The sequence below is a fragment of the Pongo abelii genome, chromosome 11 (genome assembly GCF_028885655.2).
Source record: "Pongo abelii isolate AG06213 chromosome 11, NHGRI_mPonAbe1-v2.0_pri, whole genome shotgun sequence".
In the NCBI taxonomy this organism is placed as follows: Eukaryota; Metazoa; Chordata; class Mammalia; order Primates; family Hominidae; genus Pongo; species Pongo abelii.
Genome location: NC_071996.2, coordinates 80,767,989 through 80,794,470, shown reverse-complemented (window position 1 = coordinate 80,794,470; position 26,482 = coordinate 80,767,989). Strand labels below are relative to the sequence as shown.

Here is a 26,482-nt window from a genome sequence, read left to right as displayed (position 1 = left end):
ATCCTTGTTCTGTCTTGCAAATTGTCTCCTTCCCAACAAAAAAATTAATATGGTATTATTAAAGTTTTTATAGACAATTGTCTTCGATAACTAGTTTTTCTCATGTGAAAGACTGGCAAGATATCGTTCTGTAGCTAAACCTGTGACCAAGGAAAATGGCATTATGTGACAAATATCTGTGAGAGTCTGCTGTAACTTAATGTACGTTTAGTTTTGCATTTTTGTGAAAAACAATTTGCATTTTGAAGCCATGTTAAACATATAGAAAACTTACAGAAAGAGGACAAAGAACTTTTGTTATTTGAACAGTTTGAGAGTAAGTTGCTGACCTGATGCTGTATTACCCCTATACTTTAGTGTATCTTTTCCTATAGACAAGGATATTCTCCTATTTAACCAGAACACAATTACTCAAGATCAGGAAGTTAACATCAGCACATTGCTATGATCTAATCCTTAGACCATGTTGAAGTTTTGTCAAATGTTCCAATGTAATTTATAATAAAAGAATCCAGTCCAAAATCAAGTACTGCATTTAGTTCATCTCTTTAGTTGTCTTCAATCTGGAACCATTCCTGTCTTTCCTTGACTTTCAGGACCCTGACACTTTAGAAGATTATAGGTCATTAATTTTTATAATGTTCCCCAGTTTAGCTTTGTCTGATATTATCTTATGATAAGGTTATGCTTCTTTGGCAAGAATCTCACCGAAGCAACGCTGTGTTCTCATTGCATTCTATCAGAGGGTCTACATTTTCAATTTGTTTTATTACTGAGATGTTCACTTTGATTATCTGATTAAAATGGTATCTTCTAGGCTCCTCTATTATAAATTAACCTCATTTCCCTTTTTTTATTCATAAATATTTTGCAGGACGTACTTTGAGGCTATGCAAATATCTCATTCTCCAATAAGTATCAATTTATTTATTTATTTATATGACTGAAATTGTAGATTTATGCTTTAATCAATTTATTACTATTATTTACTTTGATGCTCAAATTTTTCCAGATTTATCTAGTGGTGTACTCTTGAAGCTGACTTCTGAGTCATTTTGACTTGACGCCTGCACAATTTTGGGGGGCACTTCTTACTTTCTAGCTTAGTAAGATGTTCCAGGTTAATCTTTTATTTCCTCTGCCCTAATCCTGAAATCAGCCATTTCTCTGAGCTCTATTTTTTTTATTTTTTATTTTTTGAGACACAGTCTCTGTTACCCAGGCTGGCGTACAGTGGCTCCAGCATAGCTCACTGCAGCCTTGAACCTCCTGGGTTCAAGCAATCCTCTTACTTTAGCCTTCTGAGTAGCAGGGACTACAGGTATGCACTACCACACCTGTCTAATTTCTAAAAAATTATTTTTGTAGAGACAGGGTCTTGCTGTGTTGTTGATATGGTTTGGCTCTGTGTCCCCACCCAAATCTCATCTTGTAGGTCCCATAATTCCCATGTGTTGTGAGAGGGACCTGGTGGGAGATGATTGAATCATGGGGCTGGGTCTTTCCTATGCTGTTCTATGACAGCGAATGGGTCTCATGAGATCTGAGGGTTTTATAAACAGGAGTTTCTCTTCAGAAGCTGTCTCTTTGCCTGCTGCCATCCATGTGAGACATGACTTGCTATGTCTTGCCTTCCTCCATGATTGTGAGGCCTCCCTAGCCATGTGGAACTGTAAGTCCATTAAACTACTTCTTCCCAGTCTTGGGTATGTCTTTATCAGCAGTATGAAAACAGACTAATAAAGTAAATTGGCACCAGTAGAGTGGGGCATTACTGAAAAGATACCCAAAAATATGGAAGCAACATTGGAACTGAGTAACAGGCAGAGGTTGGAACAGTTTGGAGGGCTCAGAAGAAGACAGGAAAAACGTGGGAAAGTTTGGAACTTCCTAGAGACTTGTTGAATGGCTTTGACAAAAATGCTGACAGTGATATGAACCATAATGTCCAGGCTGAGGTGGTCTCAGATGGAAATGAGGAACTTGTTGGGAACTGGAGCAAAGGTGACTCTTGTTATGTTTTAGCAAAGAAACTGGCAACATTTTGCCCCTGCCCTAAAGATTTGTGGAAGTTTGAACTTGAAAGAGATGATTTATGGTATCTGGCAGAAGAAATGTCTAAACAGCAAAGCAGTCAAGAGGTGACTTGGATGCTGTTGAGGGCATTCAGTTTTATAAGGGAAGCAGAGCATGAAAGTTCAGAAAATTTGCAGCCTGACAATGTGATAGAAAAGAAAAATCCCATTTTCTGAGAAGAAATCTAAGCCAGCCTCAGAAATTTGCATAAGTAATTTGGAGCCAAATGTTAATCCCCAAGACAATGGGGAAAATATCTCCAGGGCATGTGAGAGGCCTTCATGGCAGTCCCTCCCATCACAGGTCTGGAGGCCTAGGAGGAAAGAGTGGTTTCATGGGTTGGGTCCAGGGTCCCCTTGCTGTGTGCAGTCTAGGGACTTTGTGCCCTGCATCCCAGCTGCTCCAGCCATGGCTGAAAAGGGCCAATGTAGAGCTCAGACTGTGGCTTCAGAGGATGCAAGCCTCAAGCCTTGGCAGCTTCCACGTGGTGTTGAGCCTGTGAGTGCATAAAATTCAAGAATTGAGGTTTGGGAACCTCCAACTAGATTTCAGAAGACGTATGGAAACACCTGGATGCCCAAGCAGAAGTTTGCTGTAGGGGTGGGGTCCTCATGTGGAACCTCTGCTAGGGCAGTGCAGAAGGGAAATGTTGGGTGGGAGCCCCCACACAGAGTCCCTACTGGGGCACCACCTAGTAAAGCTGTGAGAATAGGGCCACCATCCTCCAGACTCCAGAATGGTAGATCCACTGACAGCTTGTACCATGTGCCTGGAAAAGCCACAGACACTCAACACCAGCCAGTGAAGGCAGCTGGGAAGGAGGCTGTACCCTGCAAAGCCACAGGGGTGGGGCTGCCCAAGACTATGGGAACCTGCCTCTTGCATCAGCATGACCTGGATGTGAGACATGGAGTCAAAGGAGATCATTTTGGAGCTTTAAGATTTGACTGTCCCACTAGGTTTCGGACTTGCATGGGGCCTGTAGCCCCTTTGTTTTGGCCAATTTCTCCCATTTAGATTGGCTGTATTTATCCAATGCCTGTACCCCTATTGTATCTAGGAATTAACTAACTTTTGATTTTACAGGCTTATAGGTGGAAGGAACTTACTTGCCTTGTCTTGGATAAGACTTTGCACTATGGACTTTTGAGTTAATGATGAAATGAATTGAGACTTTGGGGGACTGTTCAGAAGGCATGATTGGTTTTGAAATGTGAAGATATGAGATTTGGGAGGGACCAGGGGCAAATATGGTTTGGCTCTGTGTTCCCACTCAAATCTTGTCTTGCAGCTCTCATAATTCCCACATGTTGTCAGAAAGACTCGGCAGGAGATGATTGAATCAAGGGGGCAGGTCTTTCCCATGCTATTCTTGTGATAGTGAATGGATCTCATGAGATCTGATGGTTTTAAAAACAGGAGTTTCTCTGCGCAAGTGCTCTCTTTGCCTGCCACCATCCATGTAAGCTATAACTTGCCTCTCCTTGCTTTCTGCCATGATTGTGAGGCCTCCCAAGCCACGTGGAACTATAAGTCCATTAAACCTCTTTTACTTTCCAGTCTCAGGTATGTCTATCAGCAGTGTGTAAATGGACTAATACAGTTGTCCAGGCTGGTTTTAAACTCCTGGGCTCAAGCTATCCTCCTGGCTTGGCCTCTCAAAGTGTTGGGATTACATGGGTGAGCCACCACACCTGGCCTATGTCTCTGAGCTCTATTTAAGATCACCTCTCCACTAGGGCACTTCACCCATCATAAGGATATAAAAGTATGCTAAAGAAGAGTTTATAAAAACTATATAATGGAGTGTTTCTTGCTCTTTAAGTTTGAAAGATACAGCACTCTGTGCTTGAAATTCTAAGCTCCAAAGGTACAGATGTCATAGGTTTATTCCAATATCTTTACTGTGTAGATGTGTATCTTTAGTGTATCTAGGAAGTAATGTAAATTTAATAGTTTGCACAACATAGTGCAATTTATATAGCCAAGGCCTGTAAAAGGTGATAAAATCCATTTAAAACTGCTCTGTGGTAAGATTTGTGATTGCCAGTTCAGCAGCATAAGGGTGATGGACTTTGAACAAAATAGACAACTTGGGTTTGTGTCTCAGCAGAACCCTTTAGTAAGAAAATAATCTCTACCTCACTAGGTTGTGTAAATATTAAATGAGATAGCTCTCATATAAACTGTAAAGGGCTATTTTAATATAAAATATTATTTTAAAATGCTTACAGTCACATAACTATTAAAACCTCAAAAAATGAACCTGGTTTTCTCAAGGAAAGAAAAACCAATGTGTGAAAAAAACAAACAAACAACAAGAACAAAAAAAAAAAAAAGAAAAAAAACCGGTAACACTATTAGCCTTTTAAAACTGAGATTGTATTTATAGGCTGCATTTTTTTCACAGAACCTTAATAGAACTCAAATTACCATTGTGCTGAAATCTGTCTAATGATTACCATTATTGCCTAACTTTCTTACATGCTTTGTTAAATTCAGGATATGCTATTCTTTGGGGTCATCTACAGATAAATTGTTTGTTAAACTGTTAAAATTACTGAGAGTAAACCACTAATAAAGAATAGTCTGCAGCTCTTTCAAAGGTTTGTAAACTATGGGTGGACCTGAATAATGAGTTAGGAAGAAAATGAACTATTAAAGAATTCTTACTTGTTCTTATTTAGCTGGAGTTTTATAGAAAAGAAGAGAAAACTAGTGAATTGCTGTTAATTTTGTAGGTAAGAGTGTTACTGTCTTTTTAAAAAGATACTAGCTTCTAGAGACATACTAAAACATGAAAAAATGTAATATGAAAGAGACATTTTTCCTGAGATGAGTGGATGAAAGTCTATAGTTCAGGAGTCAGCAAACCTTTTCTGTAAAGGGCTAAACAGTAACTATTTTTGGCTTTGCAGGCCATACAACTTCTGTTGCAACTACTCAACTCCACTACTGCAGCACAAAAACAGGCATGTAAACAAAAGAGTATGGCTGTGTTCCAACAAAATTTTATTTACAAAAGCAGGAGACAGGCTGGATTTAGTCTGTGGGTGATAGTTTCCAACCTCCGGGACAAATGAAACTAAATTTGCCGAGATTAATGTTTATGAAAGCTCAGTGATGGGTACATAGAAGCTGTTACACTATTCTGTGTACATTTTATATATTTTAAATTTTCCATAATAAATTTTCTATAATAAAAAGTCAAAAACAAAGAAGAGAGAAAATTTTGATGAGAGAAGAGAATGAGATAACCAGGCTGTGATAAAATACCTTCATATTTGATATACACGTTTTACTAGTTTATTTTAATGATCCGATTTGCTGGCTACTTTCCATTTATTTATTTATTTATTTATTTATTTATTTATTTTTGAGACAGGGTCTTGCACTGTCTCCCAGGCCGGAGTGCAGTGGCTTGATGATGGCTCACTGCAGCTTTGACCTCCTAGGCTCAAGTGATCCTCCTGCCTCAGCCTCCCATGTAGCTGGGACCAGGGGTACATGCCACCACACCGGACCAATTGTTGTATTTTTTGCAGAGACAGGGTCTCATTTTGTTGCCCAGACTTGTCTCGAACTCCTGGGCTCAAGCAGTCCTTCCGCTTCAGCCTCCCAAAGTGTTGGGATTACAGGCATGAGGCACCACACCCAGCCTATTTTCCTTTTATATAATCTGCCTGATCATTTTTTAAAAAAGGTACTGAATTGGAATATTTTTGAAACTATTTTTTGGTAATATACTACATTTGGCATACTTAAGTGCCAAGGGATTTTAAAACCTTTTATTTTTAAAAAACCATCACATGAAATAAAGGATATATTTCATATAGGAGTCTAGGACTTCGGATTACAATGCTATTGAAAGTTCATGATTTGCATTATTCCTTTACTCAAAACGCATGGCCATGATACATAGTACATTAAAGGAAAAAAATACACAGCTTTTTTTTTTTAAAGGACTTAGCTGTGTTCAGTAAGATAAATCTCCCTGAGCCAGGAACAGAAAATGCAGTGAGGAAAATTGGTAGGTGGAGGCCGGGCGCGGTGGCTCACAACTGTAATCCCAGCACTTTGGGAGGCCAAGGCGGGTGGATCACGAGGTCAGGAGATCAAGACCACCCTGGCTAACATGGTGAAAACCCGTCTCTACTAAAAATACAAAAAATTAGTCGGGCGTGGTGGCGGGCGCCTGTAGTTCCAGCTACTCAGGAGGCTAAGGCAGGAGAAAGGTGTGAACTCGGGAGGTGGAGCTTGCAGTGAGCCGAGATCACGCCACTGTACTTCAGCCCGGGGAACAGAGCGAGACTCCGTCTCAAAAAAAAAAAAAAAAAAAAAGTAAAGAAAAACGAAAATAGGTAGGTGGGAGCCATGAGCCTGCTGAACTCTGGGTCAAGAAGTAGATAGAGGCAATTGTGACTTCATATCCTTTTGGGAGATCAGAGACAGGTTCACTGCCTAAAACCAGGAGCTGGGCTGGTGATCCTCACTTACTCCCATCCCTTTCACAAGGAGGCTTAAAAAGCTGCTGCTGACTACTGCCTGGGACTACAGCTTTAGGGGAAGCTGTGAGCTTTAGGAGGCAGGACAGAAACACAAGCTGGCAACCAATATTCCACATGTTATCATGAAGGATGTAATCAATGACTAGTCCAAATTATCATTTTTTTAAAATTTTATTTTGCCGGGCGCGGTGGCTCACGCCTGTAATCCCAGCACTTTGGGAGGCCGAGGCGGGTGGATCACGAGGTCAGGAGATCGAGACCATCCTGGCTAACACGGTGAAACCCCGTCTCTACTAAAAATACAAAAAATTAGCCGGGCGCGGTGGCAGGCACCTATAGTCCCAGCTACTCGGGAGGCTGAGGCAGAAGAATGGCGTGAACCCAGGAGGCGGAGCTTGAAGTGAGCCAAGATAGCGCCACTGCAGTCCGGCCTGGGCGAAAGAGCAAGACTTCAAGACTTCGTCTCAAAAAAAAAAAAAAAAAAATTTATTTTAAGTTCCCAGATACATATGCAGGACATTCAGGTTTGTTACATAGGTAAACGTGTGCTGCTGCACGTATCAACCCATCACGTAGGTATGAAGCCCCACATGCATTACCTATTTTTCCTGATGCTCTCCCTCCCCCCACCTGCCCTCACCACCAAGGACAGACCCCGTATGTGTTGTTCCCCTTCCTGCGTCCATGTATTCTCATTGTTCAGCTCACACTTATGGGCGAGAACATGTGGTGTTTGGTTTTCTGTTCCCGTGTTAGTTTGCTGAGGATGATGGCTTCCAGCTACATCCATGTCCCTGCAAAGGACATGATCTCATTCCTTTTTATGGCTTCATAGTATTCCATGGTGTACATGTACCACATTTTCTTTATCCAGTCTATCACTAATGGACATTTGGGTTGATTCCATTTCTTTGCTATTGTGAATAGTGCTGCAATAAACATATACATGCATGTATCTGTAAAATAAAATGATTTATAGGTCCAATTTATTTACCCCTTTTTGTGCCCATATCCTTTGCCATTGTAACGTTGAAGTTCTTCCCATAAAAGGCAGTATGGCTGGGCGCGATGACTCACACCTGTAATCCCAGCACTTCGGGAGGCCGAGGTGGGTGGATCACGAGGTCAGGAGTTCAAGACCAGCCTGGCCAAGGTGGTGAAATCCCATCTCTACTAAAAATACAAAAATTAGCCAGGCGTGGTGGTGGGTGCCTGTAATCCCAGCTACTAGGGAGCCTGAGGCAGAGAATTGCTTGAACCCAGGAGGCGGAGGCTGCGGTGAGCCGAGATTGTGCCACTGCACTCCAGCCTGGGTGACAGAGTGAGACTCCGTCTCAAAAAACAAAAATAAAAATAAAAATAAAAAAGGCAGTATATTTTTCTGGGCTCAGCCATGGGATATTCTTTGGCCAATGGGGCATTAGTAGGTATGATGAAAGCAAGGGCTTGAAATGTGCTTATCTAATGGGGCTTGCCCCCTTGTACTTTTGTCACCACAATGAGGAGAGTTTTCCCCAGGGTAGCTGATGCCCTAGGCCCCAGAATAAGCATAAGTAGCAGAAATGCCCTCCCTGTTTGCAGACCTGGCAACTCCACTCACCTCACACCATCTCTGTGGCTAACGGTGCCCCAGGTGATATGATCCAGCAGCCTCCTGGCCTCGTCCCCTCCACTCTCCCTCTCTCACTGTTCCAGGTCCATAGCTTCCTCTCTCTCCCTTGAACACCTGCCCCAGGGTGTTTGCACTGGCACACCCTCCCCCTTTCTGCCCAGCTGGGCCCTTCTCATCACCCATATGTCAGTACAATTGTCATCTCCTCAGAGAGGCCCAGGCTGCCCAGGGCCCCAGATTCCAGCTGCGCCTCAGAATGAGCATGTGGAGCATAACTGTCCTGGCTGCCTGAGACCTGCTTTATAAAGTAAAGCTACTTCAGCGACTGCAGCCTGAAGTTGCCCTAACTGACCTGCAGACCCATGAGAAAATTAAAAGCTTATTAACAAAATGGAAAGCTTACATGTCACTGAGATTTTGTGATTGTTTCTTATGTAGCAATAGTAACCTAATCTAGAAGTCAGCACCTAATACTGGGATGCTGCTGTAATCAGAACCTAAAATTATGGTATTAGCTTAGCGTGGTGGATATGGTGAGGCAACTATTAGAGAAACTGAAAAATGGCAACCTGTATTTGTACAATGGTTGCCCATAGTAATGTGGAGGATAGTAGGATAGTTTCTAGGCATATGCCAAAGGTATGGGGCTAGGTGCTTTAAGTGCTATACTTTTTTTTTTTTTTTTTGAGACCAAGTCTCACTCTGTTGCCCAGGCTGGAGTGAAGTGGCACGATCTTGGCTCACTGTAACCTCTGTCTCCTGGGTTCAAGAGATTCTCCTGCCTCAGCCTTCTGAGTAGCTGGGATTACAGGTGTGCACCACAACATCCAGTTAATTTTTTTTTGTATTTATTTATTTATTTATTTTGAGACAGAGTTTTGCTCTTGTTGCCCAGGCTGGAGTGCAATGATGTGATCTCGGCTCACTGCAACCACCACCTCCTGGGTTCAAGACATTCTCCTGCCTCAGCCTCCTGAGTAGCTGGGATTACAGGCATGTGCTACCATGCCTGGTTAATTTTTTATATTTTTAGTAGAGATGGGGTTTCTCCATGTTGGTCAGGCTAGTCTCGAACTCACAACCTCAGGTGATCCGCCCGCCTCGGCCTCCCAAAGTGCTGGGATTACAGGCATGAGCCACTGCGCCCGGCTTTATTGTATTTTTAGTAGAGACAGGGTTTTGCCATGTTGGCCAGGCTGGTCTCGAACTGCTGGCCTCAAGCAATCCACCTGCCTCAGCCTCCCAAAGTGCTGGGATTACAGGCGTGAGCCACTGCTCCCAGCTTTAAGCCCTATTTGATAAAATAACAAGAAAAATGAGAAATTCAGAAAAAAAAAAATTCCACTGACTTGCAAGAAGTGTTTAGAGAGCCCAGAACTTGCTTAGTTGAATAAAATTCTTAATCTCCAGCTAGTGAAAGTGTTTCTGATCCAGCCTGGGAGAAAAATATCAAACTAAGGGCAAGGCTGTAACGTTCTTCATTTAGACATCTGAAAGAATTAAGGTATTGCCTGGTAGATCCTTTCACCTGGAAAAAGGGGTTTCTAGAAAGCTTAAGGGCAGGGTCCCTCAGAAGTCGAATGAGCATTAGTTCCTCATAATAAAGTCTAGAGAGACAGGCATGTAGCAAAAAAGAATTGTGGGTGTAGGGTGTTTTTTTTTTTTTTTTGAGATGGAGTCTTGCTTTGTCACCCTGGCTGGAGTGCAGTGGCGCAATCTCGGCTCAGTGCAACCTCTGCCTCCTGGGTTCAAGCGATTCTCCTGTCTCAGCCTCCCGAGTATCTGGGATTACAGGTGCATGCCACTACGCCCGGCTAATTTTTGTATTTTTAGTAGAGAAGATTTCACCATGTTAGCCAGGCTGGTCTCGAACTCCCGACCTCAGGTGATCCGCCCACCCCGGCCTCCCAAAGTGCTGGGATTACGGGTACGAGCCACCGCGCCTGGCCACATAAATTTTTAAAAAGAATAAATTATGAAACAAAATCAGGCTTAAGTGATCCAAGAATAGGTAGAAAGAGTTTTTTAAAAATTTGCTGGACATGGTGGTATATGCCTGTAGTCCCAGCTGTTTGGGAGGCCAAGGCAGGAGGATGGCTTGATGCCAGAAGTTCAAGGATTTAGTGCACTATGCTTGCTCCCGTGAATAGCCACTGCACTCCAGCCTGGGCAACATAGTGAGACCCTGTCTCTAAAAACATAAACATTTTTAAAATAAATAAAATAAAAGAGTTTAAAAAATTAGGAGAACATACCAATTTAAAGACTCAATGGACATTCTAGACTGCACACAGTCTAAGAAAGAATTACTATATTTTAAGGCATTACTGAGGAAATAATGTAAAATGCAACAGAAAGAGGTTTTTTAAGATGAGTGAGAAAATAAGTGACACAGAGACCAGACCGAGAGGCTCCAACTGTCTAATAAAACTTCAAAAGATGAAAATAGACAAAATTACAAACAAGCAATATTTGAAGAGATGGGGCAGAGAACTTTCCAAAATTGAAGAATAATCCCTTAGAGTAAAAGTACATTCTGTACCAAGCAGGATAAAATATAAACTCTTATGTAGACACATAAAAGCAAAACTGCAGGATACAGAAAAAATTTAAAGTTATCAAAGAGGGGACAAAATTAACCATAAAGGAATAAAAATTAGACTAATAACAGATTTCTAATTGAGAAAAATAAGTGACAGGATGCCATAGAATAATCGTTTCAAATTGCTAAGGGAAAATTACTCCGGATGTAGAATTCTATACTCAGCCAAAAGCTACTATCTAAGAGTGAAAGCAAAGTAAAGGCATTTGCAGACAAAAAGGAAACAAAATGAAACAAAACCCCAAAATACATCTCACTGAAATAACCATTAGAGCTTGCAAGAAGAAAAGTGAATGTAAGGGAAAGAAGTTAGATGCAAAATACAATGATGATTTTATGGCATGTGAATTGAATATCAATAAAATTATTTTGTTTAAAAAGAAACAATGATGAGCATAAAATTGTCATGTTTGAATTTTTTTTAAAAAAATGTATTTTATGATAAAAATGTTGAAACCGAATTTCCAGACAACAATAAAAGAAAACGTAGGAATTTGTTAATGAGTAAACAAAATAATGTCCTTTTCCTGTTTGGAAGGAAGATACAAATGCCAAATAACTTTAGACTTTAGTAGGAAGTTTAAGGGTGGCCCCTAAGGAAGAGAAATGTAATCTATAACTTCCAAGTAAGGAGAACATCAAAGTGGGGGGATAATAGAAAACCTTATCAATTTGGCAGACGACCAGAACTAAAGAAGCAAATGTTAATAATAGTAAACACATAAAATAAAATGATAAAAAATAAATGCAAGAGCTAGGCACGATGGGCCAAGTGCGATGGCTCATGCCTGTAATCCCAACACTTTGGGAGGCTGAGGTGGTTGGATCACTTGGGGTCAGGAGTTCAAGACCAGCCTGACCAACATGGTGAAACTCCATGTCTACTAAAAATACAAAATGAGCCAGGTGTGGTGGTGCACACCTGTAATCACAGCTATTTGGGAGGCTGAGGCAGAAGAATCGCTTGAACCCAGGATGCAGAGGTTACAGTGAACCAAGATCACACCATTGCACTCCAGCCTGGGCAACAAGAGCAAAACTCTGTCTTAAAAAAAAAAAAAAAAAGAGCTAGGCATGATGGCACACAGTACAAGTCCCAGCTATTCGGGATGATGAAGCAGGAGGATCACTAGAGCCCTGGAGTCTAAGATCAGCCTGGGCAACACAGTAAGACCACACTTCTAAATGAATGAGTAAATAAGTAAATCTAAATGTCATGAATCACAATGAATGTAAATGGGTTACTGACCTACTGAATGGCAGACTATCAGATTCCACAAAGAACAAAATATAGCCACATGTTGCTGTAAGAGATACATCCAAAGTAAAATGTCACAGAAATTTTGAAATAAAGGAGTAAAAATACACTACACAGGGTTCTGATTCTGAAAATAATAGAGGAGCTTTTTATCAGACTATGTCTCCTCTAACAATTATAAACTCTGGGCAACATATATATATTCAATTAGTTCACATATATATGACCTAATTGAAGGTACTTGGAGAATCACCAAAAGCAGACAGAAACCAAGGGGAGTAAACATTGAAAGAAGAGAAACACACTGGGTGAGATTCATGTTTATGAAACTTTACCTCAGCACAGCAATGCTAGAACTCAAGCAGAAAAGTGCAGTCTTACTGGCTTGAGTCAATGGGCAGACTTTGGGGAAGCCTAAGCCGTTTGAGAGCAAGGGAGCATCCTTCAAATAGGATAGAGCTAAAAAACAAGTAGTCCCAAAAATCTATGATAAACCTCACTCAACATTTTTGGCTGACTCTTTGGCTTTGCATGTGCAAGGGAGACTACCAGAGATGATGGTGATGGAAAACAACAACTGAAAGGATGAGAAATCCAGGGGCTGCCCACTGCAAAAGAGGCAGAGTTAGAAATGGGGGTCCAAACAAGCTAAGTGCCTGCTAGAACAGAAATGAAGACTCTTCATATAAAGGTAATAGAGTCTAGTCTAAACAATGTTTGATTCCCAATGTCTTATATATGATAAAGCTAAACATGTGAATGACTAACGTAACAACTGTTATTCTTACAGTGGGTTACCCTTCAGCCATGAAAAGGAATGAACCACTGATACGCACAACAGCATGGATGAATTTCACAGACCTCATGCTGAGTGAAAGCAGATAAACACAAATGAGTACACAGTCAACTCTCTGTATCCCTGGGTTCCACATCTGTGGATTCAACCAGCCTAGTTTTAAAATACATGGAAAAAAAAAATGGATGGTTGTGCCTGCATTGAATACATACAGATCTTTTTCTTGTCATTATTTCCTAAACAATACAGCATAACAACTGTTTACATAGCATTTACATTGTACTAGGTATTATAAGTAATCTACAGATAAAGTAAACAAGAAAATGTGCATAGGTTACATGCTAATATTACATCATTTTACTTTTATTTATTTTTGAGACAGGGTCTTGCTCTGTTACCCAGGCTGGAGTGCAGTGGCACAATCTTGGCTCACTGCAACCTCCGCCTCCTGAGCTCAAGTGATCTTCCCATCTCAGTCCAACAAGTAGCTGGGAATACAGGCGTGAGCTACCATGCCAGGCTTTTTTTTTTTTTTTGGAGAGATGGGGTTTCACCATGTTGCCCAGTCTGGTCTCAAACTCCCGAGGTCAAGTGATGCACCCACATCAGCCTCCCAAAATGCTGGAGTTACAGGCGTAAGTCACTGCACCTGGCCTACATCATTTTATATGAGACTTATCCATTTGAGCATACATGGATTTTGGTATCTGCGGGGAGATCCTGAGAACATTCCTCCTCAGATACCAAGGGACAACTGTATGCTGTATGATTCCATGTATGTGATGTTCTAGAAAAGGCAACACTATCTAGTGTGAATGAAATCAGCAAAAGGATATTCTTGTGAGATTGATGGGAAAGGGGCATGAGGGAACTTGCTGCCCCAATAAAAATGATCTCTATCTTGGGGTGCGATTGTCAAGAACTGTGAGGGGTCTGAGATGTTACCCTACTTGCAAGATAAAAAGCCTGCCACCATCTCCTGCATCAGAGACAAAGGGCTTCATTATCCACAACACAGTAAGCAGCCTGAGCTGCATGTCTGCCTTGGCTCCTCTTGTCCCCCAAGTCTTACAGGGGTAAGGCAGAGTGGCCCGAGTGGATGCCGTGCATGCCACAGTGTGTGCTAGAACTGAGGAACACCAAGCTTAAGGAGCCTAAATCTTTAATCAAGAGCTGTAACTCTGCTTGCCCTTTGCCCTGGAAGGAGACATTATCTTAATTTTACTAAACAGAATTTGTCTTTTGCTCCAGAGGGAGACACTATCTGTCTTCTGATTCTGTTTACTATATAAACATTCTTTAAAAGATAGTGTCTCTGCTTACAAGACAATCAGAAACACAACAGACCCATGGGAATAGTCTCCAAAAGTGGGTTATAAGAGTGTATGCATTAATCAAGAATTCTCAAATCTTACACTTAAAATGTGTAGACTACACTGTAATCTTTATCCCCCAAAACACAACAATAAAACCCTTTAAAACAAACACAAAAGCAGAATTAGGTGTGGACAAATTAAGGATGACAGAAAAGGGGAATTCCTGTGTTCTTGTGAATCCTCTAAAATTGATAGGTTTGGGAGAAGCCAGCCTGCCTTACTGGCAGCTGACCTCACTGTAAACTACTTCTTCAAACTACGTTATATAATTATAATAGAAGCTTATAATAATTATATAAGCTATTATACATAAGGGCAAAGAAGTCATCTTTTTTCTTTCTCTTCACCATTATGTCCTTGGCAGCTAGTACATACATGTTCAATATATTATTGTTGAATAAACTTGTACAACCAAGGTGAAAAAGGAACTAACATTTTGACCCCAAAGTCACTGAGTCCCCTCTTTATTCTGCCATCTGTAATCCTTTTCTCTTGCTTTCACTTCTTATCTCAGTTATACTTTTCTTACTTTATCCTTCCACCTCATTCTTTCAAGGAGTCATACAATGGAATAAAATTTTTTCACAATTACATGGTCTATTTATAACATAAAGATTTTATACTTCCTTCTTAAAAAACAAATAAAACCCAGAACACTGGTTGAATTAAACAGTGTGTAAACTTAAAAAAAAAAAAATCCTTAAACAAGAGGCCTCAAAAAATTGGGTAAAGACTGTTCCCTCCACGGAAATCTTCAGTAAAAGGCAAAAGATTTATATGATCTGAAGAGAAACCAGAGTATCACAGTGTGTGAACTTAAGTGAGGCCGTGGAGTCATATTTCTTGAGGGCAAATCCCAGCTCCATTACTTATTTGCTATGTGTCCTGTCAGAAGTCATTTAACCTCCCTGTGCCTCACAGTATCAATTTCACAGAACTGTTAGATGGCTAAATGGGAAAATATCTCACAGTGCTTGGAACAGTAGTGATATAGTAAGAGTTTAACAAGTATCATCTATTATTCAAAAATCACCTAGATTTGGACTGTGAACTAGGCACTAGTAAAATTGTACAAACAACAAAAATACAACATTAAAATAAAAATTAGCATGATCTTTAAAAATAAGCCTAAGTAAAACTTCAGTTTGAAAAGGCAGTACCTAAACAATTATTGCAATATCTATAGAGAATGCACGCTTGTTTACAGAATCTCTGCAGGAGACATACATAGGAATCCTTCATGCTGTAATCCAAATGGATAAAAATGTATTTTGTGCCTATTATGTATAAGGTGCATAGTTGTGTTTGAGGTTACAAAAATAAAACACAGGCTTTGCTCATAAAAACTTTATAATCTAGTAGGGCATACAGTATATTTTTAATTTTTTTTTTTTTTTTTTTTGAGATGGAGTCTTGTTCTGTCACCCAGACTGGAGTGCAATGGTATGATCTTGGCTCACTGCAACCTCCACCTCCCGAGTTCAAGTGATTCTCCTGCCTTAGCCTCCCAAGTAGCTGGGATTACAGGCATGTGCCACCACGCCCAGCTAATTTTTTTTTTTTTTTTTGTCTTTTTAGTAGAGAAGGGGTTTCACCATGTTGGTCAGGCTGGTCTCAAACTCCTGACCTCAGATCATCCACCTGCCTCGGCCTCCCAAAGTGCTGGGATTACAGGCATGAGCCACTGTGCCTGGCCCTTTTTAGATTTTTTTTTTAAGTGCAAATGTTCACCAAGGAAAAATGGAAAATGGTGAAAAGCAAATACACCCATATGGCTCTTTCAAATTCATTCTAGCTTAAAAAAAATTGTTAACTACATTATATGCAATTTTGTATTCTGCTTGCTTTCTCTAAATAGTAAGCATGATTTCCATTCTATCCCATAGTTTTGGAAGGATTTGGTGTTACATAATATTTGATTAGTGTGTGTACGTGGTAGCATCTGTAATCTTCGTTATGGCCACTGATATTTAGTGTAGCGGTTAAGAGAATGGGCATCAATTTTAAGTCCCCTGTATCTGAAGCCCAGCTTTCCCATTTGCTGGCTGTTGCTTGAGCAAGTTACTTTATTTCTCTGAATGTACTTCAGCTTCCTGTTGATAAAATAGGAAAAATAGTACTTATACCATAGAGTTTTGAGATATATGTAAAGCCACTCGCCCAGTGCCTGGCAATAAATCTAGCTAAGAAGCAATTTTAGACATTGTTTGCCTTACCAACATGCTTTCCATACCTTCCCCATTATATTGCAGTCATGCAATTGGGAACAAGCCTAGACACTGATTCATTTAAACAACTCAGGCTAGTCCCATCCTTCCAGCTAGTGATTGTTTCAGACTAATCATGAATAATCCAAAGAGTCCATGACATTCATATGAACATAAGAATGGACAAGTAACCAATTTGGGCAAACAGATCTCATTGTTGATCTATTGAGATGTGTATTAGAGTTGAAGAGCAGGCTGAGCAACAAAGTGAGACCCTGTCCCCGAAAAAAAAATGTGTATTAATGGTTTTTTTCCCCCAATGGGAACTGCTCTTTCATCAAAGGATAAACCCTACTTAGCAATGATATGTTGTTCTTTAAACACATGATTTGTACCTCTAATATTTTATTTAGGTTTATTTGCATCCATATTCATAGGTTAAAGAACAATTTATAGCTTTGATTTTTGTCTTTCCAATGTTTTGGTGTCGGGGTAACAGTAACTGCACAAAATTTAATGTGGTGTACACTCACCTTTTTCTGTCTGCCAGAGAAAATTTATATAACATAGGAATAATGTGCTTCTTAAAAGTTTGGGAGAATGCACAGAGTGATCAGGACTCATTTGAGGAGATACAATTCATTGGTTACTCCATTTTTTTCTTTGGTTATTGACCTGTTTGAATTTTGTAATTCTTGAGTGGGTTTTCTAAACTTGTGTACTGAATATTTCATAGCAAATATTTAAATTAAAATAATTAAGGATGACATTTATTTTTAATAATGTTTTTCATTAACTTTATTATTTCTGATTTTAATTTTTTAAAAAAATGCATTTGCCAGGAGGTTGCCTATTTGCTTTCCTCTGATTTATTTCTGGTCTTGTCCATATTGTTACTTTTTTCCCTTGTGTTACATGTCTAATTCGTTCATTTTCATGTTCTAAATAATAGTGGCTATCAGTTTTCCTTTCAGCATAGCTTTAAACATATCTTCTAATTTTTATTTGCCATTTTGTTTTCACTCAATTTTACTGGATCTTTTTGACAAAACAATTGTTTAGGAGGCTTCTAAATTACTTTTCACGATTGTGATTTACTTATTAAAATTTTTTAGTTTTATTACCATGTATAACTTTTGCCCTTTAAAATGCACTGCAGGGAAACTGTCAGGCTCTAAGGATTGCTTTCAGCTATTACAGGCCATTCAGATGCTGAAGTAACGTACAGCAGGTGAGCACTGAATGTCAGAACCATTTCATTCCTCCAGGAATCCACGGCAGCCTATAGGATCTAAGCTTAGGGTAGAAGAGAGTAAGAGGTGTCCTTGCAATCAGACCAAAGTATTTCAAACAGAGAGGCTGGAAAGAACATGTTGGAGGGGTTTTGTTTATCCTGCTATAAATACTGTAAATCAGCTGATGTGCAGAAAGCTAACAGATCTTTCTGGGTCCTCTGTGCTGCTTTTGTCATTCAGCATTGCTTTCTGATCAATTTGTAAACTATTCCATTTGAGAAAAGATATATATTTTTTCTATACATATTAATTTTGTTTTATTTTTCAGTTCTTGCAGATAATTTCTCTCCATATTTGATTTGTGTTGTGATGGTTAACAGAACATGCTAAGGTTTCCATCACAATCCCTACACTATTGTAAAGTGTACTTTGTACTTTCACATTTTAATATATGAAAGTATATATATATTATATATAAAGTATATATAATATATAAAATACATATAATATGAAGTATATATTATATATAAAATCTATATTATATAAAGTATATATTATATATAAAATATATTATATATAAAATATATTTTATTATATATAATATATATTATATATAAAGTATATATAAAGTACTTTGTAATTTCACATTTTAATCCTATATGAGCCTGCGTATAAGTGTCAGGGTCTGTTGTCTTTACTAATTGTAATTTTATCAGTGACTATGCTTCTGTTATTTAGCCTTATAACTTCTCCTTAAATTGTACTCTGAGTTACTTTTTGTGTTAAGTGTGGGTGACAGAATTGGATTTAAAGGTAAGTCTCTTGGACGAAGGAAATAATTGCATTGTTTTTAGAATTTAAACAGTTTCAACAGTTTTGGTCTTACATGCTTTTTTTGTTTTTACTTTTGTCATACACACAATTTCACTTTTGTATTGTTCAATAATTTGAAGAGGAGACATTCTGTTATTAATTTTATTATTAACAACCTTAACAGATTTCAAAAGATTCTTAATCTTACATTTAATTATCAAAGTAAAAAAAGAATGAATTTTAATATTTCTTTACAAAAGAGAAGGATTTTACCCCTTACCCACCTCCATCCCCCCCAAAAAATAAACTGCCATTCCTTCTTGGCCTTCATTAACTTAACCTAGGGTTATAAATCCCACTGAAAAATTTCGAAATAGATAAGTCATATAATAAACCTCTTTTTTTTTAAAATGAAATTTACAATTACCTTCATTATTCTAATAGTTTCAGTGATGATTTCAATACTCACCGACTGGCCTTTCTTTCCTCATTCTTTTATTCTTAATTTTGATTCATTTTGGGAGTGTGGTGATTAATTTTTTTCCAGAAAGGGCAAATGAGCAGTACATTGTATATCACAGAATGTCTGTTACCTTTACAATTTGGATGAGTAGAGAAATCTTGGGCTACAAAACTGCAGACATTGCTCCATTCCAGATGGCATTTAAAATGTGTAGAAGAGGATCTTCAGTCTTGTGACTTTTAAAATTTTTTAGATCAACCATGTTTCTTCTATTAAAATGAGTTATTGTTTATTGGGAACATCTATTAGTCAAAGGATAAATCTCTGTAATCAGCCTTTTTGATCTGCACCTTTTCTCTTACTATATTCGTCGGAGGGTGCTTTTTATCTTTTGCTCTGGCGCTTTTTGTTCATCCTAACTTATTTAAGCTGCAGAGAATCCTTTAAAAGAAAGCTTTTAAAGCACAATATATAACATTGATGAAAGCAGTTCTGATCTGGATAATGAACAAAAAGTGGGGGAACTTCCCTCCATCTTCGCTTTGTGGACTCATGAGAACCCACAGGATTCTGAAAAGTAGTTCAGTATTCACTGTTCATCATGGATTCAATTTTCTTTAGTGCTATGACTATTTACTATTTCTGACTCAAATATTAATTTAGCTTCTCCCTTTCTTTTCTCACTCTTATTTTCCTGCCCTCTTGCCATCATAATACCCTGCTGCACCATAGGGGGAGCAAAAGCAGATATTTTCTAATATTTCTTGTTCTATAAGCACTGGAAGAACAAAGTCCTTCTTTCTAAATGCTACAGGACATTGCTCTTCTCTCATTCTGCAGAACTGTCTGTTTCACCAGCCTCATGCTGATTTTTGCTTTATTCACTAAGAAAGAAAAACTTTAATTGAAGTATAAGATAAATAAAAAATGCATACTCCATAGAGTGCAGCTCAAAAACGATCAGTTATCCCCATCCTGGTCAAGAAAAACAAGACCACCAGCACACCATAACTCCCTTTGTGAACTCCCCCATTCCATTCTGCTCAAAGGTATGTTTTGCTTGTTTTTGAACTCTGTAACTGGTAATCCTACAGCACATCTTTTGTTGGCTGGTTGCTTTTGTTCAACATTATGTTTGTGAGATTCCTTCAAATCATTAAGTGTAGCAAGTTAGCTCATTTCCTTGCTATAGAGTGTCATATGCATTCTGTTCATGGACATTGGGGTTGTTTCCACTTTGAGGCTACTATGAATAATACCAAGAATGTTTCTGTATGTGTCTTTTGGTACATATATGTACACATCTTTGTTGGATATATGCTTAGAAGTAGAATTGCTGAGTTGAGGGTATACATATGTTCAACTTTAGTAGATACTGTCAAACATTTTCCCAAGCGGTTGAGCCAATTTGCATCAGCAGTTCTTGTTGCTTCACACTGTCACCAGTACTTGGTACTGTCAACATTTTAGTTCTTGCTGTTCATACCACTGTTAGGGTAGCTTATTGTAGTTTTAATGAGCAGTTCACTGATGACTAATACGGCTGAACATTCTGAGTTTTAAAAGATTCTTAAGCTTATATTAACTATCAAATTAAAAAGAATATTTTAATATTTCTTTACAAAATGAATCTATCCACTCCTCCTGTCCTCTGCCAAAACAAAACAACCCCAAAACAAAACTAAATAAAACTCCCCAAACAAAAAACCCTGCCCTCTTCTTGGTCTTCTTTTGTGAAGTGCTTGTTCAAATCTTTTGTCCATTTAGTTACTTATTTCACAATGAGGTTATCTAGGCCAGTTGCAGAGAACTGTCAGACTCTGAATATTGCTTTCAGCTCTTTCAGTTTACTGAAGTAAGTGCTGATATAATATCCAGCAGGTGGTCAAAGGTGTTAGACTCATTTCATTTCCCCAGGAAATCCCAGGAGGTCCGTCAGATCTGCAGTAGAAGAGGGTAAGGGACTTCCTTGCAATAAGATCAAAGTTCTCAGTGTAAAGAAGCTGAAAAGAACATTCCGCACCCCCCACCCCAATCCCTATCTGTAAGTATTCTAAATCAGCTGATGTGCAGAGGCTAAGACATCTTTCCGTGCTGGTTATGTCACCTTTGTCATTCATACTCTTCAGGTCAGAGGTGGGATCTTTTATGACTCCCCTACTGAGGTGAATGCCGCGTGTGGTTCTCTTAGTCAAGCAAACCTCCAACATAGTGCAGCTTCAGGGCCACTAGTGAAGGAATGCAGAAAGAAGCCTATTATGACAAGACTCTCAATAGCTGTCTCAAATTAATAGTATAGCCTTCTCATACATAAGTTAATAAAGAGTGTCAGAAGATGGGAGGCTAAGGTGTCATCTTGTTTTATTTGTTTTTGTTTGTTTGTTTGAGACGGAGTCTCACTCTGTCGCTCAGGCTGGAGTGCAGTGGCATGATCTCGGCTCACTGCAAGCTCCGCCTCCCGCGTTTCCACCTTTCTCCTGCCTCAGCCTCCCAAGTAGCTGGGACTACAGGCGCCCGCCACCACGCCCGGCTAATTTTTTGTATTTCTAGTAGAGATGGGGTTTCACTGTGTTAACCAGGATGGTCTCGATCTCCTGACCTCGTGATCTGCCCACCTCGGCCTCCCAAAGTGCTGGGATTACAGGCGTGAGCCACCACGCCCAGCTGTCATCTTGTTTTATTAACAGGATGTTCCAATGTAGAATTGGAGTCAGCCATTTTTTAAAATCCTACCCCTTACTGGGATTCTACCGAATTTCTATTTAGTAGAAATTCTTTCTAGTTTCCACTAATCTTAACCTAAGTTTCTATGATTGATATAAATTTTCTTCCTACTTAATGTTTTCCAGGTTGTTTTTGTAGAACCCTGAGAGAGGAGGTTTGCAGAGGCTTGTATTTACACTAATATTATCTTTCTTATTTTCTAGATGAGAAAACAGACCCAAAAAGGCCATGTGGGTACCATATATGAAACTCATTTTTGGGGAACTAAAGGCTAATAATATCAACAAGATCTAGAAGACATGATAAATTCCTGCTACAAATAGCTAAAAGCTATTAAGTAGAAGCTGGATATTCCAGGCACATTGCTAATCTTTAAGGATGATGTAAGGGAGATTTACTTCCGATTTTTTTTGTGTGTGAAATACCTCCTTTGAGTTAACATAGTAAAATAAGACTGTAGGGACTACATTACAGTACCTGGTATAGACTCCTTATTGCCTATGATTCCCAGATTTAGGCTAAAAGTAGTAGGAGATGAGTCCTGTTAGGAATTTCTGGTGAAATAAACAAGCCAAGATGGTACCTAATGGTAGATGAATTCTGGTAGGAGTTGGTGATGATAAACCAAAGGTAGGTGCTATCTTTCCTAGTACACTCTTTTTTTGCCACCGTTGACTCAATCTTGATATTGATAAAGCAGCTCCCCCTGTCCAGTGCTCTCAAGCAACTATTGTAGATTGTTTCTAAAGTCAGTCCTTTAAGTAATAGATTAAAATCTTCTTCTCTACCCTCTTCAAAATGGTCACACTGGCACTTCTATTAAGTTACGAATGTACTAATATAGAAAAGGGAGGAAGACTTTTGTGCCAGTGGGACAATGATATAAGAATGTAAACATTATCTCCTAGGGCCAAAATCCAACACAATGGATAGGCTTTGTTTTATTTTAAATTTATTTTTGAGATGGAGTCTTGCTCTGTCACCCAGGCTGGAGTGCAGTGGCGAAATCTTGGCTCACTGCAACCTCCGCCTCAGCCTCCTTCGTAGCTGGGATTACTCCAAAAGATTCTCCTGCCTCAGCCTCCTTAGTAGCTGGGATTACAGGTGACTGCCACCACGCCTGGGTAATTTTTTTGTATTTTTTTTGCAGTAGAAACAGGGATTTACCATGTTGGCCAGGCTGGTCTCAAACTCCTGACCTCAAGTGATCCGCCCACCTCAGCCTCCCACAGTGCTGAGATTACAGGCGTCAGCCACTGCACCCGGCCCAGATAGGCTTTGTTGACAAAGAGAAAAAAAAAATGAAATTACATATTTTTATATATCAGAACTTCTAGTAAATTAGTATATGCCTTTAAAGTAGATGACTTTAATTTTTTTTCTAGCATAAAGAAACAACAAAAAAACAGAGCAAGCAAGCAAACAAAACCCTTAAAAACTCTGAGCTAATGAATGCTGTTACCTATGTCTTGTTAATGCTAGAAAATATTAATAATATATAAGCAAAAAAATTAGTTGTAACATCATTACTTACAAAATCAGAAAAGAATTTGGAGAAGAATTCAGAGAACGTAGTTTCACAGAAGTTATTGGTGGGAAGCACTTTGGTTATTCTTCTGTGCTCAGTATTTCCCCCAGTTTCTGTAGAAAACAGTACTGGTTCTTGCCTTTTCACACAATTCTTGAGTTTTGTACCTCATATACAAACAACTGTTTAAAAATGGTCTCCTGATGCCTTCCTTCTGCCACTTCTGTAGAATTTCGGTCAGACAAGCAGTTTCTAAGAGTCCCACGGTGGTATAGCCTAGGTTAGCTAGCTCACATGGACCTTGACATCCAGATACTGTCTTCAATTCATATATGACAGTCACAGAACTCCCTTTCTCTCAGATAATTACTCAAATTTTCACAGAGCCTGGTAACTTTCTCAAAGTATAGTGGGAGCTGCATTTTCTACTAAGGACAAGACTTTTCTACCTTAAATAAAGTCAAAGCATGGCCATTGTAATGAATGAACTACAACTTGATATTTTAACTGAATATTCCTGTCTGATCTCCTACCAATACCATACCTTCAGTTCCCAGGATCCATGTGTTCTTGAGCTACTGTTTCTAGAAAAGGAAATAATGCAATCCATTTATTAGAATTCAAGTATTAAAATGGAACTTCTTGTCTAATAAGGATGATCATTTTTGTTTTCTCTTTACTAAAATCATATGTAAAAATAACTGCCCTGATTTTTAATAGCGCTTACCATCCACATATGGAACAAAGCCTGCGTGTGGCTATACCTCTAGGTGAAAAGGCAATAGATTTCACTTGTTCTTGCCCTCACTGATTTTTAGCTTTAGTATTTATTAAAGGTATTGAAAGTTACAATGTACCTATAAATCAAAAGGTTTTTGGGTACATCAAAAAAGCATTCATTTTACAAGAAGATTCATCTTACGATTATAAGAACACTCACACACACACAGAGGTATTTCTGTACCCTGTTGATTATTCTATTTCAGTTTTTTTGACAATGATAATTACATCTCCTTCATACTCCTTTGTCATTTAAAACAAATAATGTGTACCTACTTACTTTTTCAGAATCCCAATCTTTGGTAATTTACTTAGACAATTCACTTAAAAATAAATGTAAATAAAAATATTAGGTAAAAGTTTTGAATGGCATAAACAATTACCATCCTTTACAAACATCAAAAAATATTCACTAACATAAAAAAGATGGCCTATTATTTGTTATTTGTGAGACTGTGTTTTTCAATTTCTTAATGCAATTCATATTTACTGACATTAACTGAGGAAAAACCAGATGCTTAATTCTAAAAAGTGCCCAAGGTAAAAAGACTAGGAAACAACTTCTCGATGCGTTACTTTTACAACAATCCAACCTAAGGTCCAACATATGAAATCTCTTTGGGCCAGTATATTCCAAAGTGAATGCCACTGACCACCCCATCATAACCACAGCTTGTTCAGAAACTCACCCCAAACCTGCAGAACCAGTATACCTACATTTTAAACAAACACTCATGGTGATTCTTGTGGACACCAAAGTTTAAGAACCACAGTTTTGGCCGGGTGCGGTGGCTCACGCCTGTAATCCCAGCACTTTGGGAGGCCGAGGCGGGCGGGTCACCTGAGGTCAGGAGTTTGAGACCAGCCTGACCAACATGGAGAAACTCTGTCTCTACTAAAAATACAAAATCAGCTGGGTGTGGTGGCACGTGCCTGTAATCCCAGCTGCTCGGGAGGCTGAGGCAGCAGAATCGCTTGAACCCGTGAGGTAGAGGTTGCGGTGAGCTGACATCGCACCATTGCACTCCAGCCTGGGCAACAAGAGCGAAACTCTGTCTCAAAAAAAAAAAAGAACCGCAGTTTTAGGCATCTCAAACACCATCATTTCCATCTCAGTGCCTTAAATTAACATTGGAATGCTGCACTTTATCACCAATGTTTATCACCACCTAGTGGTAAAGTCCCTTATTTCTACTTTCTATGGGTTCATTCATACTGAATAGGATCCCAATTAAGAGAGAACAAAATTCAGAGAAAGCTAAAATTTTAGAGTAATAATTTCCTGGGTATTTTTCACTATCTTTTTATCTATGGTAGATGAAACCTGTGGAGCTAAAAATACTGAACATTTTCTAAATGTATTTAACCATGAAAAATTCTTTCCAGTATTTCAAGGAACATAGTTTGGAACATGTTGCTTTAGATGCAGCAAATTTGACAGTTGCTTTCAGTAAACTACCATACAAGACCTCAGTTAATGAATTTACAAGAAGGCTTTAATCAGGCTTATTTTAAATGTTATTTCTTATTTTAACTACATACTTGAAAGGTTTATTGAGATGTATTGCTTATTATTTAAAAAAAATTTTTTAAGAAATATATACTAATAAAACTTCACTGTGTTGGCAGTTTTAATAACTAACATTTGCTGGGCATCCAAGTATTTATATATTATGTTCTCATACTCAAAGTGCATCTGAGAAGTAAACATTAAGGTGAAGACATAAACAACTAGATTACTAAATGCTATTTTTTAGGTTCTAGAATTTCCTCATTCTAAGAAAAATCTAAAATTCTGGCTTTTAAAATACAGCTTTAGGGATCAACTGCAAAAGATAGGAAGACAGGACCAAGGCTAAATGAGAGGATTAAGATGAAATGCACTCTGAAGCTGAAGTAGGCATTGTTTACTGAGACATGCAATTGGGAAAGAAAACAAAACAACAGGTTGTACTGAAAAAGCAGTGTTTTGTAGGTAGAGAGGTATCATATGATCTCTTTAGAATTTATACTAAGAGTCAAAGAAATACATCTAGATAAGGCACCTTACTCTTACCACAGCTGTTTGCTGGGACTGGCTGCCTGACTGGTAGAAGGGAGAAACCGGGATCATTTAATCTGAACAGAGAATGTGGAGGGCTGACCAGGTATATGATAGCTACCATGTGACAGATTCAAGCTCTCCTAGAAAGCCCAGTGAAATACTTTAATAGGGGAAAACTGTAGGAAATAGGATCTTATCTCAATTGTGAAGATTAACCAAAGACGCAATAGACTCAGGTAGGAGGTAGAGTGCTCCTTTCTATAACTAAGTGTTACTTTTACACGGTTTAGATTAACCACCTGGCAGAAATATTTTTGAGGTAATTCAAGCATTAGTTACATGGCAGAGCCCAATAACTTGTAAGGAACAATTTAATTCCAACCTGTGAAAACTGAACTATGTGTACAGTAAATGAGTTTGGGATAACTACACCTATTTTTTGGTAATTAATCCACAACTT

At 38.8% G+C, this 26,482-nt stretch overlaps 1 long non-coding RNA gene and 1 pseudogene across 1 annotated transcript; one reads left to right on the top strand and one right to left on the bottom strand.

The window, feature by feature from the left end:
• The first annotated feature begins 6,539 nt into the window (after nucleotides 1–6,539).
• LOC129058053 (uncharacterized) lies at nucleotides 6,540–13,024 on the top strand. Its single transcript, XR_008522879.1, has 3 exons — nucleotides 6,540–7,160; nucleotides 12,597–12,747; nucleotides 12,847–13,024. It is a non-coding gene; the product is annotated as an uncharacterized LOC129058053 (long non-coding RNA).
• Nucleotides 13,025–14,924: 1,900 nt separating this feature from the next.
• LOC112132540 (U5 spliceosomal RNA) lies at nucleotides 14,925–15,028 on the bottom strand (annotated as a pseudogene).
• Nucleotides 15,029–26,482: the final 11,454 nt, after the last annotated feature.